Source organism: Equus caballus, chromosome 17 (assembly GCF_041296265.1).
Source record: "Equus caballus isolate H_3958 breed thoroughbred chromosome 17, TB-T2T, whole genome shotgun sequence".
Classification (NCBI taxonomy): domain Eukaryota; kingdom Metazoa; phylum Chordata; class Mammalia; order Perissodactyla; family Equidae; genus Equus; species Equus caballus.
In genome coordinates, this window is record NC_091700.1 from 69852020 (window position 1) to 69866825 (window position 14806).

Below are 14806 nucleotides of genomic sequence, written 5' to 3' on the forward strand. Positions count from 1 at the left end.
GTCTTGGCATTGTCAAGGCAAATGAAGCAAAAACCCAACAAGAATTTAGGAATGTGGTACAGGCAATATCTTAGCCTGTATGGAAGCCATGTTCAGACTAAACAGCCCATTAATTACCTATGCTCGGTGTGGAGTCAGCACCACCTATATAACCTTTATAGAACCCACTACCAACTTTGTATTGGCAACTAAATGGTCAGTACGAGAGCAGCCTCTAAATAACAACAAAAGCTGGCAACTGTCAACTGCCAACAGGAAAGAGTAAGACTAATGTGAGAATGGTTAACTTTTAGTGGGAGCTGGATGAAAGGGGCAGGAGCAGGTGAGCAAGTGAAACATTCTCATATTTCATCCAAGTTAATACTAAGACATCCACATGGAAATAGCAGACTTGTTTGATCTTAGGATAGGCTAGTTGAGAATCCCAACTCTATTCTTCAAAATTCTGGACGTTCTCAAGTTAATCCAAATGGAAAAGAATAAAAACAGCAGCCTGTTAATTGGTTTGTGTTTTCAATTCACAAGAAAGGGCGTGACATTCATCCAACATTCTCCTCCTTACATACCTTGAATGCACCCTGGCGGCTCTTGTTCTGAGCTGTCACAGTACCTAATGTTAAGCCTTTTGTTGTGTTTTATGACCAATAAAGCATTGTAACAAGAAAGAGACAGTATAACTGTCTCATCATTCTCAAGATGATTCAAGATGGTTCAAGATGGAAACCACTCATCATCCACTTCTTGTTGCCCGCTAAGCCAATGTATCTTGCTCACTTTGACTTTATTTATCCACTTCAATCTAGGAGAAATTCCTCTCGCTAGCCTACTGTCTGTATAACATTTTTGATCTGTATTGGCATTGAATTAGATTATTGGATTACAAAGAAATCAGAACTCTGAAGAACATTACTGTTATCCCAGCGCAATGCACTAATAAATCCTTGTAAAACACATTGGATCATGAGAAGTAACTAATGGGCTTTGTAATCTGTCTCACTGGACAATACAGAGAATATAGATACTCTTGACTCAGGGACATTTGACAACTTACTCCTGTAACTTTAGATATTTTTCAGAAGTGAATAACAAAGAAATAACAGGCAGGCGGTATATAAAGAAATAAAGGATGTTCAACAAAAAGATGGCTGAAAGAAAATGACTACAATCCCAAGGAACACTGAAATGTGGATTCAATGAACTCAGAAAGAAATACAAATATATCCCATGGGATTGAAACAACAGCCTGCAGTCATTATGTTTCTCTTTGCCTTGAAAGTTCAAATATTTGTGTTTCTCTGAGACTGCAGTTGCTGAGCCTCTTTCATTTAAAACAAAAACTGGCAGCCCATTGAAGCTATCAAGAATTGACATTACTCTCATATGGACTGCAACGATAAGAGTTACAGATTACTAGAGCTGGAAGATATCTCAGGATCATTGGGTCAAATTCCTCATGTTCCAGTCACTTTTCCAGGAAGGATAAGCGACTTGCCTGGCTATTTGGTAAGAGGGGCAGATCCTACAAACAGAAATCCAGACTCCCAGGTTAATGCTCTCATGGCATCATTATTTAACACTGTTTTTTTAAATCCCTCACACACAAAGCAATAAAAGAAAAAAGAAAAAAATGAAGTCATCAGAGCCTCACTGGAAAGAACAGAACACTAAAGGAAAACTGACAATGTATACGTAGCGATGCCCAAGGTCCAGTGAAGTGCCTTATGCCTCACACTTGACATCTAGACAGACTGATCCCAGGACTGGATGCGCTGTAACACACCTAGTTGAAACCAACTCCTGGGTATACCAGTGCCTCTAGCAAGCACTTCCCAGCATGCTGTATCTGCCTAGGGCACTAGTTTCCTATCTTTGCATAAAAGAATGTGAGGTCACATGTGTGTTTTTCTTCATAATATTTCATTTCTTCAGCAAACATGTTTGAGTGAAAGAAAACACTTTAATCCCCTTAAAACGTAGGATAGAAAAGGACAAAGTCAGTCTTACTCCATCCTATTTCTTTAGTAAGGTATGAGCATAAGCAGTAACTTGAAGACCCATGCTAAGGCACTGAAAGAAAAAGGATAGATTTTCCAATGATCCCTTTCCAAAGGCTCCCCCCACCCCCATCCCACCTTATCATAAAAAAATCAGCCCGGTTCAGCCAGGGTCTTCACAGGATATTCTAAATATGCTTACTTATCCGTCTCCATCACTACTCTCATGGTCCAAGCAACACCATCTCTCTAGGAGCTCACCATTTAGTTTCCTAATTGATCTTGCTTTTCCTCTTTTCTTACCATCTGTTCATCACAGAACAGTCAGATTCCTCTCTTGTAAACACAAAATAAACCTGCTCCTTCCTGGTTAAAACCTTCCAAAGGCTTCTCAACACACTCAGAATAAAATTCAAACCCCTTAACCTAATTGGGAGAGAAGGTTGCAATACTCCAAATAGAGCTGGGAAAAGAGCTAGTTGATAACCAGAGGAGAATATCTTACTTATCTCCTTTGTTCTTGGGGTCTATCTTGGAAAAATGAAGTTTGTGAGCCTGGAAAATAAACCCCATCTTGTAAGAAATATTATCTAGAATCATAAAAATATCTATTTTCCCTTTGTTATTCCACAGTCTTTCTTCAATTCTTGGTTAACTACTGTAGATTCAGCTCTAAGATACAAATGGAAAGACTGTTTTTTACACTTGATTTTGGAAGACTAAAAAAGAAAAGTTATCCACTTCTGAGTCCAGCATAATGAGAGGAGTGGTAATTTGAAAGAAACTTCACCTTAAAAAAAAACAAAAAACAAACAAAAAAAAAACACCAAACTATTTATCCAAGGAAAAGTCAGAATTATGTGTTCTAACCACCATTCATGATTTTAATGCAAATACTGAGCTTAGTAAAGAGGGAACTCAAGAGGGAAGCAGTTTCTTATTTGAGTAAATACTGGAATCACTAACTTAAGTTAAAAGCATGGAAACAACTTGAATTAGAGAGCCAGAGCCAGAGAACAATCAGCGATCTTTGTGGGCTAACTTAGAGTGGAGGCAAGTCTAATGAACTTCAGCTCAGTGGATATTCCCTACCAGTTAAAATATGGGTCCTTAGAGAACTCAGAAAAACAGTTCAGACTGTTTCACCCTTCTTCCTATCATGTGACTACAGAATATGAGACCAAAGATCCCCAGATAAGCTACTGAAAACCTTATGGTCCACATTTTCACAGTTCCCTAAGGTCAACCCATGGGAGGGTAGACGCTCATCTTAGGGATCCTTCCTCTCCTTAACTGTTCTTAATGCATGAGAATAACCAGTGGCTTTTGGAAACTACACATGCCCCAGCCCGCACTCAGAGATTATGATTCAAAACTACCTGGACCATCCTGATGTGCACTCCCAGGTGAGGACGGCAACCCAGCAAAAATGGAGGAAGAGAACCAGACTGTACCCGTCTCAGCTGGTAGAGCTGCGGCCGGGTCTTGACATCCAACAGCCTCTGCTGCCCCCTGGTGGTAACTACTAAACTTACCTTACCCCTCTCTAGAGTCAGTTCTCCAATAAAATCAAGAAATACTGAGAACCAACTGTGTCGAAAGTATTGTGTAGGGAGCTGTGGCACAATGCCACATGATATGTTTCTTCATTCGTATTTCAGCATTCAAGAAAAAAAGTCATCTTCCTTGAAAAATAACTCCAAATAGCTAACCAAACACTTATATATCAAATGGCCTGGAAAATTTGATTACCAATGCAGAGTAAGCAAAACTTACCTAATAACAGAAGTTTAAAACAAAAGATGTACAGATAATCGATATAAATATAGTTAAAGTAAAATGATTCATTTTCTTATAAATAATATTTCCCTCTTTCAGTATGAAATATTCTAGTATACTATTCCCTCAAATAGTATGAAACCACATACTCTTTAATTGTTTAAATCCTTTAAGTAAAAGTCTGTTTTGGTGCTTTTAACCAACCAAAAGTAAATACTCTAGAGTTTGAAACCGAACTAAAAAGGATGAAATCTAAGCCCTCTTTCAAGCATCTAATCTTTTCATCAACCATTTCTCATCGTTCATCAACATGTTCACAAAAAATGAATTAGAAGTGAATTGCAAAGTTTTTTTTCCCTAAGCATCCCAGAAAAATGCTTCTAAATTGCTAGTCTCTACTCCTGAAATTTTAAGACCATGGCTTGTTTTTCAACTTATCTAATAATTCTTTTCCTTTGACTGGGAGTTCGCTACAGAATCATTTTTGTCATCATGTGTTTCATTTAAAGAAACATTTACTAATAAGATCATTTTCACTGTGTGGGCAGACATCTGTTCCCAATTCACTTTCTGGAAGCTGGGCAGAATTCCGAGCAGCTCACAATTATCTGACAGTTCTCCATCTCTGTTTCCACTGGCAGAAACAGCTTTCTTATAAGTTCAACTCTTTCCAATGAATTAATACGATCTTTAATTTATGTTCATGTCTGATCTGATGTTCCCAAACTGGGATAATTTCTAGTCCAAGACTTCCACACAGCTGTTTTGTAGGACAAGGTGTTCTATACCTTATTTTTTTCATGTGGCTGCATATCATTATAAGCATAGAAACATTTTAATATATCTAAATCTGTGTTTCTTTCATGCTCGTAAATAGAATGTGCACTCAAGGCCATGTGGGTGTTTTTCCACCGCAATAAACTGTAGTGAAATCTCAGGAGTTATGATGTATAACCTTGGGCTATAAGGGGAGTACTTTTGACACATGAGTGTCTCTAGGATGCTGGAAAATTCAATTTATTTTATTGCCTCCCTTGAAAGTTCTAAAAGTTTTGGAGAATTTAAAAAGTGTCCTACATACTTAGAAATCTGAAGACTGCTAAAATCTGTGACTGCTAAGAATTAAAATGTCTGGAGCTTACACAACTTACAGAGACACTAAGAATAAATTACTTAGAGTTGGAACCAAATAAATAAAACTGGCACTGATATAAACAAACAAAAAGGAGCCGAGTTTCTGACTGTTTTGAGGTCAGTGCAAGTTAAGGATCAAGTTCCCCCAGGCACCAAATGGATTAACTGTTATTTATATTTTTTGAGTCTCAATATGAGTATATTTTCAGGACTGGATTTTTCTTTGTTTAATGAACGACCTTATAGCTCCTTTTGCCTAGAATGTTCTACCCACTTACAAGCTCCCTTCATCCACCTATGAGCCTTCCTTCTGCCACCCACTTGTAACATCCTTCATCATTTCTAAGACTCAGCTGGGACACACCTATCTGTGAAATGCTCACTAATCTAAACCCAATTATTAGCGATTGGATTTTGCATTACTCAATCAGACTGAACTAAATCATGATGGCTGTTCACTTTTCTACCATCTCAGTCGGACTAATGAGCAACTTCACAGCACAGACTTTGTTTAATTTTTAAATCCCCAGCACGAGGAATTGTGCCTGACACACAACCAGCGCTAAAAATTTATTGGTTGAATGAATGTGGATAGCACACGATAAAGAGAGTCAATTTCCTCTACATATTAGATTAAATATTACTTCTATGAAGTTTGGGCACTGTTAAAATAAGGAAATATGTCTCTTGTTTACTTTTACAAGTTTAATTCCTGGAATAATTTTGTTTATGCACATATTTGCCTCTATTGTCAAATTCTAGCTGAAACAATTTTCGTTATCTATGTTCATACACAGAATATAACTTCTGGTAGCAAAGTAAATTAAATAGAGTTAAGTAGGGTTTTTTTGTTTTTAATTTGTAACATGTTTAACCCCAATTAATAGTTTCTGACCTATTGTTTTTACTAAAGTTAATTCTCAGAACTTATCTCCTTAAACCTCATGCTTTATTTATAGTAAGTGTGCAAACATTAATTAACGACTTAAGATTAACGTAATAAAAAAAGAATAGTTTGGATAAATAGTTCACTGCTGCCTCATCTACAGCAAATTTTGCCTTACTCCATCTTTGTTTCCACTGGCAGAAACAGCTTTCTTATATGTTCAACTCTTTCCAATGAGTTAATACTACCTTTAACTTATGTTCATGTCTAATCCAATGTTACTTTACTGATTCCTTATTAGAGAAAAGTCCTCAGTACTAAATCTTATAAATTTTGATTGATGGCTATTCCATAATATTATCCACTCTCCAAAATTCCCATGAGAAAGAGCACTGGAATCTAACAGTCAATCTTGCTTGTCTGCCTAGAGGCTCACATTCATCAGGGGGAGGAAGGACGTAAAGTAGGTTAACATAAACTCCACTGCAGCACAGGTTTTAAAATCTGACAACTCTAGGCCCAGCCCCAGTGGCCTGGTGGTTAAGTTTAGTGTGCTCTGCTTTGGTGGCCCGGGTTTGGTTCCCAGGCATAGACCTACACCACTTGTCTGTCAGTAGCCATGCTGTGGCGGTGGCTCACATAGCAAATAGAGGAAGATTGACAATAGATGTAAGCTCAGGGTGAATGTTCCTCAGGAAAAAAAAAAAATCTGACAATTCTACACACGTGATCTTGATTGTCATCTTCCCTCCCACTTCTAGAAATCTAGGAGAGCTAAACCAAGATCAAGTGAACAAAACACAACAAGAAGAGGGAAAGGGGCTCAGAGAATATTTTTCGGAGGGCCATTCAACTTTTATGAGTAGAAAAGCGTTTACTTTCCATAAGTGTAGTGATTAGATGGGATCACTACTCCCCATGTGAGTAGATCTCAGGTTGACACTGTTTCAAACTCTTGTAGCTAAGCCAAATGGGGATAGACATTGTCTTTGCTCCAGAAGTTGGATTGGATTCTCTCTCCTGGGCTTGAGGGATTTGGAACAGTAAAACAAGGGGACTAAGGGTCCCTTGCACTGATTTATGTTAAAGGCTCTACCTCAGGGAAAGTCCATCTTCCTGTAGGATATTTGGATTGTTTTCATTTTTTGTGTTTATAAACAGGATGAGTGTATCAGTTTGCCAGGGCTACCAAAACAAATACCTCAGACTGGGTGGCTTACATAGAAATTCATCTTCTCACAATTCAGGAGGTGGTAAGTCCAAGATCAAAGTGTGGTAAGATTTGGTTTCTCTTGAGGCCTCTCTCTTTGGCTTGCAGATGGCCACCTTCTCACTGTGTCTTGATATGGCCTTTTCTCTGTGTCCATGCATCCCTGGTGTCTCTCCCGTGTCCTAATCTCTTCTTCCTACAAGGACATCAGTCATATTGGATTAGGGGCCACCCTAATAGCATCATTTGAATTTAATTACCTTTTAAATGTCCTAACTCTAAATACAGTCACATTCTGAAGTACTGGGGGGTGGGGGGGGGAGTTTGGTCTTCAAAATATGAATTGCTGGTGGGAGACAATTCAGTCCATAATAGTAAATATGTACATTTGTGTTCATGCTCAAAATATTTTTGAATTTTTTGCATGTTTTTGTACTTGCCTCCTAGTGCACATGAGAAATATTTCTTTGGATATACACCTAGAGTAAAGTGCTGGATTGTTGGGTACTCTCTTGCTCCTCATCCTTATCAACACTTGAAATCATCAGAATTCCCAACATTTCCCAATCAATACAAATTCTTTATATATTTTGGTTACTAATATAATTAATCAGTGATATGTGTTGCATATATATGTTGCATATACATATATACACAAATATCTTCTCCCAGTTTTCTTGCTTATGTTTCACTTCCACAATGTCTTAAATAGGTGTTATTTTTAATATAAAATAATTGATCAGTATTTTCCTTTTTGTTGTTTCTTCCCTGTATTATTGCTATTGGAGTCTTAGTTTAAAAACTCTTCCCTACGCCAAAATCTTAAAATAGTCACCCAAATATTTTCTTCAAATGCTTTAAAGTTTTGTCTTCCATATTTGAGTCTTTAATCCATCCGGAATTCATTTTAGTACATGGTACCAGGTAGGAATCCAATTTTGCTTTTTTCCTTAGGGATAAACAAATGTCTTGGCTCCATTTATTGTTTAGTTTGTTCTTTCCCCAGTGGTTTACTGTATCATGTGTCATATATAATTTCAATATATTCGTGGACTGTTTCTGGTCTCTCTATTACGGCCAATGAGACGGCATGTCTCTTCCTGGGGCAAGATGATAGCTTTATAGTGAGTCTTGGAATACGTAGGGGGATGTTCCCACATTCTTCTTCTTCTTCAGGAGACTCCTGACTATTTTTTGGCTTTTTCCATTCTAAAGAAATTTTAGACTTTACTTGTCAATATTCAAAAATAAGATCTGTTTGGATTTTGACTGCAATTTCCCTGAACCAATAGAATTAATCTGTGGGGAATGAACATCTTGATGAAATTGGATTTTCCTTTCTGTGAACATGGAACACTTCTCTATTAAACCATCTTTAATAGTAAATAGTTGTGGAGTTTTTTTTACACCAAATAGATACATATATAAATAAATCATATTTCTTTTACGTTCTTAAAAGATTTATTCTTGGTTACTCTATATTTTGATATTAATTTAACTACCTCTTTTATTTTTTGGTTTTATATTTTTCTGAAATTTGCATATATATTTTTCCAACGATTTGTTTTCAAATTTCTTTGTCTGTGTGTTTCTTATAGTTAAATTTGATTTATTTTACCTAAACTGGAAATCTCTGACTTTTAACTGGCAAATTTATGCTTCTTGCACTTAATGTGATTACTGATATATCAGAACTTATTTCTACCATATTTCACTGTGCTTTCTAATTGATCCATTTTTGTGCACCTCTTGCACCTTTTTTATATTTTGTGTGATTAATTTTTTGCTTGCTTCTTTGATTTTTCTTTATTTTTCTATACAATTAATAATTTATATAATCTATTCCAATTTTTTGACAAGTTACTTTTACAATTTTACTATGGGCACAAAACTGTAAATCAGTTTCTTCCTCTTTTCCTGAAAAGTTAAAAGAATTTGTACAATTTAACTCTGATCATGTCTCTCCCAGTAATAGTTTCAGCCTCTAATTTTGGCTAATTTGTTACTCAGCATTAGTCAATGCATCATACTTACAAATTTCTTTTTCATAATTCTTTTTGCATTTCCTTTGTGGGATTATTTTCCTTCTTGAAGAAAACCCTTTAGATGTTTCTTTAGTGAATTCTTTGATTAATGGTAAATGCACTCAGATTTTCTTTATCTGAAAATAAATTTATTTCAACTCTCTTTTTTTAAGACGAGTCTGATAGACATTCAATTCTAGTTGACAGCTATTTTCTATGAGCACTTTGAAAATTTTATTCTGCTACCATCTGGCTTTCAATTTTAAGAAGTCTGCTGACAGTCAAAGTGTCATTCTTCTCTCTGGCTACCATTTTCCCCAGGCTTTCTACAGATTTCCTAAGTCTGTGTTTTTTTATTAATTACCCTGCTTTGAATGTGTGGTGCTCTCTGTGTCTTTGAATCTGTACTATTTTCATCAGCTCTGGCAAATTTTCAGCCAATACTTCTTTGAATATTTTACCTTCTTATTCTATTTTCCTTTCCAGCACAGTGATATGATACATTGTTAGACTGTTCCATTAGCTAGTGCATGCCCCCTATTAGCAAGTTCTTACTTTCTTTTTGTTTTTCTATTTTGCAGTCTGGGTAATTTCCTTACATCTATGTTCCTGTTTACTTATTCTTTCCTCAGTTATGTCATGTGTTGTTTAATCCATCCACTAAGTTTTTTATTTTAATTATTAATATTTCCTTATAAAAGTTCTATTGTTTGTTTTACATATGCTGGTTATTTTGGTTTCAAAGATTAAGTTGAAGCGTTTGCTTCTGTTTTCTATTTTCAGGAAGAGCAAAATTATTTTGTAATTTAACGTTTGGTATGAGTCACTAATGGAGGCATCCAGACTAGCCAAGAAATGTCTTTGGGAAAAATTTTAGATCATATGCATATTTAACAAGTATGGAATTATATAGATTTTCTATTTTTATGTACATTTTTGTAAACTGTATCATTTTAGGAATACTTTTATTGGATACCTTAGATTATTTCTTTACCAACTTCTTATTGTGCTCCTCTAAACTATTTAATGTTTCCTTTTCAATTTCTGATATTTATTATTTCCATTTCTCTCTTTCTCTTACTCTCTTATCTGTGTTTCTCTTATTCAATCTCACCAAAGATTTATCAATTTTACTAATTTTTTAATATATTTCTTTATTTATGGCCTTATACTATTTCTCATATTATACTTCCATTGAGTTTAGTTTTCTATTCCCTTTTTCAGTTTTTAAGATGGAGACTTAGATGATTGATTTTCAACTTTTCTAGCATATGCATTTTTAAGGATGCACATTTCCCTCTAAGCCTATTTTAACAGAAACCTGCAGTTGAAAGTACTGTTTTATTTTTCATTCAATTAAAATATTTTCTATTTGTTGTTTGAGTCCCTCCATGACCATAGATAACTTAGGAATATATTTCTTAGATTTCAATATATGAAGATTTTCTAAATAAACTTTTAAGAAATCGTTTATTTTGTATTTATTTATTTATTTATTTTCCAGGGAAAGATTTGCACTGAGCTAACATCTGTTGCCAATCTTCCTTTTTTTTTTTTTCCCTCCACAAAGCCTCAGTGCAGGGTTGTATATCCTAGTTGTAAATCCTTTTAGTTCTATGTGAGCCACCACAGCATGGCAACTGACAGACAGGTGGTGTGGTTCCATGACCGAGAAATGAACCTGGGCCACCAAAGCGGTGAGAGGGCTGAACTTTAATCACTAGGTCATCAGAGCTGGCTCCCAAATAGACTTTCTAAAATTTCTACATTAATTACACTGTGATTAGAGAATAGAGCTTGTATCATTCCAGTTCTTTGAAACTCATTGAGACGTGAATTGTGAGGCAGCATATGATAAATTTTTTTAACTGCTCCATTTGTCCTTGAAAAAAATGTGTTGTATAGCTGTTGGGTGGTGTTTTGTAAATGTGTGTGTGTGTGTGTGATTGTCTATTAGTAGTTCAAATTTTCGTATTTTACTTCGTTGTTTTTCATTTATTCTGTTAGTTATTAAAAGACGTTAAAAATCCTCATTATCATTGTAGATTTGTCTATTTCTCATTTTAGTTCTGTCAATGTTTGTTTTACATATTTTGAGATCATGCAAATTTTGAGGTCATGCATATTTTGACATTCATACAAATTATTTATTGTTACATCTTCCTGAATTATTAGCATTATGAGTGTCTTTCTTTACCACTAGTAATGCTTTCTGATAGCTATACCAGCTTTCTTTTGGATACTACAGTCATGTGCCACATCACAACGTTTAGGTCAATGATGGACCACATAAAGGACGGTGGTCCCATAAGATTAGTACTTTATAGCCTAGGTGTGTAGTAGGCTATACCATCTAGGTACATGTAAGTGTACTCTATGATGTTCACACAACAATGAAATCGCCGGTGATGCATTTCTCAGACCATGTCCCCATTGTTAAGTGATTCATGACTGTATTTGCCCAGTATACCTTTTCCCACTGTTTCTGACTTCACACTTCACCTGGGTCTTGATCCAGGAATTCTTAGCTGACTTTTTAGTTATCTCATTCTTATAAGCTGATACACATGCATACTTACACACACACACTTACACACACACACACACACACACCCCTGGAGTTTTGCTTCTTATCCTCTCTAGGATAGTTGACCCAAATCACCTAAGAATTACCAGAAACAAAGCTATAGATTATTTCATAGTCCCGTTTTCCCTTGACCATTTTTGTATGTATTTTACTTCTTAAACACTTCATAAATAGTTACTTCACATTTTTTATCTAATAATTCCAATATATAAAGTATATGGATCCAAATATTTTTGTTGTTGGTTTTGTTGACTCTCAAGTATGATGAATTGTTTTCTTGAATTTTACATAATTTTTCAGCCTGCATTCATATTTAGCTGAACTTATTCCAAGGATTCCTGAAAAAATAAAATGAAAAAGGCTTTCTTCCAAAAAAGTTACACTTATTTCTCCCTAAAGCTACTTGAATCCCCTTTGAGGATTCTGGCTTATATTAGGAGTGTTAGAATTACCTTCACTCCCTGACGTTGGTCCTAATATCTAATTTCCTAGTTCCTTGTTGGTTTGAGCATTTGACTCCAGAGCAACTCCAGCTTTTATGTGTGTTTGTTCCACACTGCTCGTTTTTCTAATTTCTAACTTTCTCAAGAGCCTTACATGTGTATATTAAGCACACACATTTTATTATAATTTATGCGTGATTTGGTTGATTTTGTTTTGTTTCAGAATCAAGCACCTGCCATAGCACTTAGGCCTGACTCCCCCACTGTCGGTCCTCCATGCGTAGTTCCTTGCTCTCTCTGTGTTATACTAGATGGGTCCATATTTCTAGGGAAGTCTTCATTAAAATGATTCATTCCAAAACGTCCCCAAGAATTTTATTTCAAGTAGTCTCCAGAAATTTCCATTTACTACCTTTGAAAACACTTATAAGCCCACTTGAACTATTTCTTGCAAAGACCTCAGATTCTCCCCATTACCATCAAACACACCAACAATTGATTACTCAGCTTAGAGTGGGAAAGACTGGATGACTGGAAGGCTCATCATGAAAATGTGGTGAAGATTCCATCTTGGAGAAGTGCAACAAAAAGGGCAGTTCCGGGAAGCTCAAGTATAAGTTCAATGCAGAGTCTGTTTTATGTTATTAGTCTACCTCTTTCAGGAGGATGAATTGTTAAAAAAAATTGAATGAATTGGTAAGATTTTAGGTTTATCTTCAAAGGCAAATTACCATGACCATCTGCTTTGAAATCTGTGTAAACACTAGAAGCATGATTTGAGCTAATATATCCGAGGTTCCAAATTCTTTCAAGGAAGGGTGGCTGCTTATGCATCTTACATCCTTGCATATACAGAATGCGCCTTGGCTTTTGGTAAGAAGCTCTGGGCAGTTTTCAGAAAGAAAGCTCGTTAAGATGATTTTTGCAAAAGAGGTCTCCTCATTAGTACCCAGCCTCACTGCAATGCTTATTTATGTCTGTCTTCTGAGTGACTGGAACAGAATTCCAACCTAATACCATTTCTGCTTTCAAAGGACACTATCTTCTAGACCTCATTTAGCATGGGGATGGAGAAACACAGATAAATGCCTTATCAGGCAAAAAAGTAATTTCATGTTCTTGCAGTTCTTTTCTCTGTCTATTCAAATGCTAGATGCCCTTTCATCTTCCACAAATGATTTTCTCTTAATCCGCAAGAAACTAGTTCTATTCTTTCTAACAACATCATTATATTTTGAGTGAATTATCACAGAACAATTAAGAGCTGTTCTCATGTGACACACTTATCTTTGGCTGTTTGTTTCAAAATTTGGTTCAGCTGTGCCCTCCACTATTTCTTCATTTTGTTGAATGCCTTTGTCAGCATGGAGGAGAGAAAATAACACAGTAGGGGGCAGGGCAGAAGTCACTGTATTATAAGATGTTATTGCCTTTGGAAACAATGTTCTCCATTATAGATCAACGAGCTAATAACAATGCATTATTTTGTTAAAAGGCAGTTGTTACTATCACTGCAGCAAAACATCCTATGATATGAACTAAGCGATTACTCTGACACTTTTCAATAAATGAAGAAACAATTTTTTTCACAAAATCTTATTTTGTCATGTGTTTCATTTTCATGCTTTCCTTTAGAAATTTTGTATTTTAAAAGAGATGACCTACAAACAAAAGGATGGCGACTTTAGAGTCAGATAATCCTGAGATCAAATCCTTTCTCTGACATTTACAAACGGTGTGACCTTAGATATGATAATTTCTCTAATTCATAACTTCTGTATCCAGAGAATGGAAATTTGTGGAGTTTATTAGTAGTATAAGTGATTTGGCTGCTCAGGGCTTCACACAAGAAGCGGTATTGTTACTGAACAGTCTTAACCTGCATTAGTTTTTTGCCCCAGAATTCCATTAAACCACGGCAATAAATAAATAAATAAAAACTTCACTGTGCTGGATGCTTGTTGTTTCATAGGCTTACCTCATATTAGAAGTGAAAAATTTCTCTTTTCATCTTTTCTTAACAGAAACCTTGCAGTGTAGCTGTATATACAGCATTTTCTAAAATCCTTTGAGAAAACTCTTTGCCCACTCAGAGGTTCTCTGGTGCTTATGACACGGCATGAAGCATTGCCAATATCCTTTCCTGACATCTTTTAGTTGCATGCGTTGGAGATAATACTAAAAGATAGGTGTGAAGTCAGCTATCCAAGCACAGAGCAAAAAGTCACATTTTTACATTACTGAGCAGAGCCCTAACCTGGCTTTGTTGTCACTGCTAAGTAGCATAGCACAGAAATCTCCTGTTCACCGTAGTAAAATATAGTCATAGCAAATTCTATATATTAATTTATTAACACATTTAATAAGCACATGCTATGTGTCAGAAACTGAATTAAACACTAAAGACACAAAGTTAGATATGATCCCTTTGCTTAAGCACTCAGAGATTACTGGAGGAGACATACACATTAAGAGACTGTTAGAGATTTCCAGTCTGGACAAGACAGTGTAGATTCATTTCTCCCAGCATCTCTTCATGAAGTGCAACCATAAACCCTGGAAATAATGCAAGAGGCAGTGGAATGAGAACTCTGAATGGTGGAAAGAGGAAGGCAAACTAGTTAGTGATCCCAAGACTGAAGGAAAACTGTAATGGCAGGGGTCTTACAACCCTGCACCCAACAGAAAAAGGCAACCTAGCCCCACATGCTGGATCTCCTGTCTGGCAATAGAAAACAGCCCAAATCGG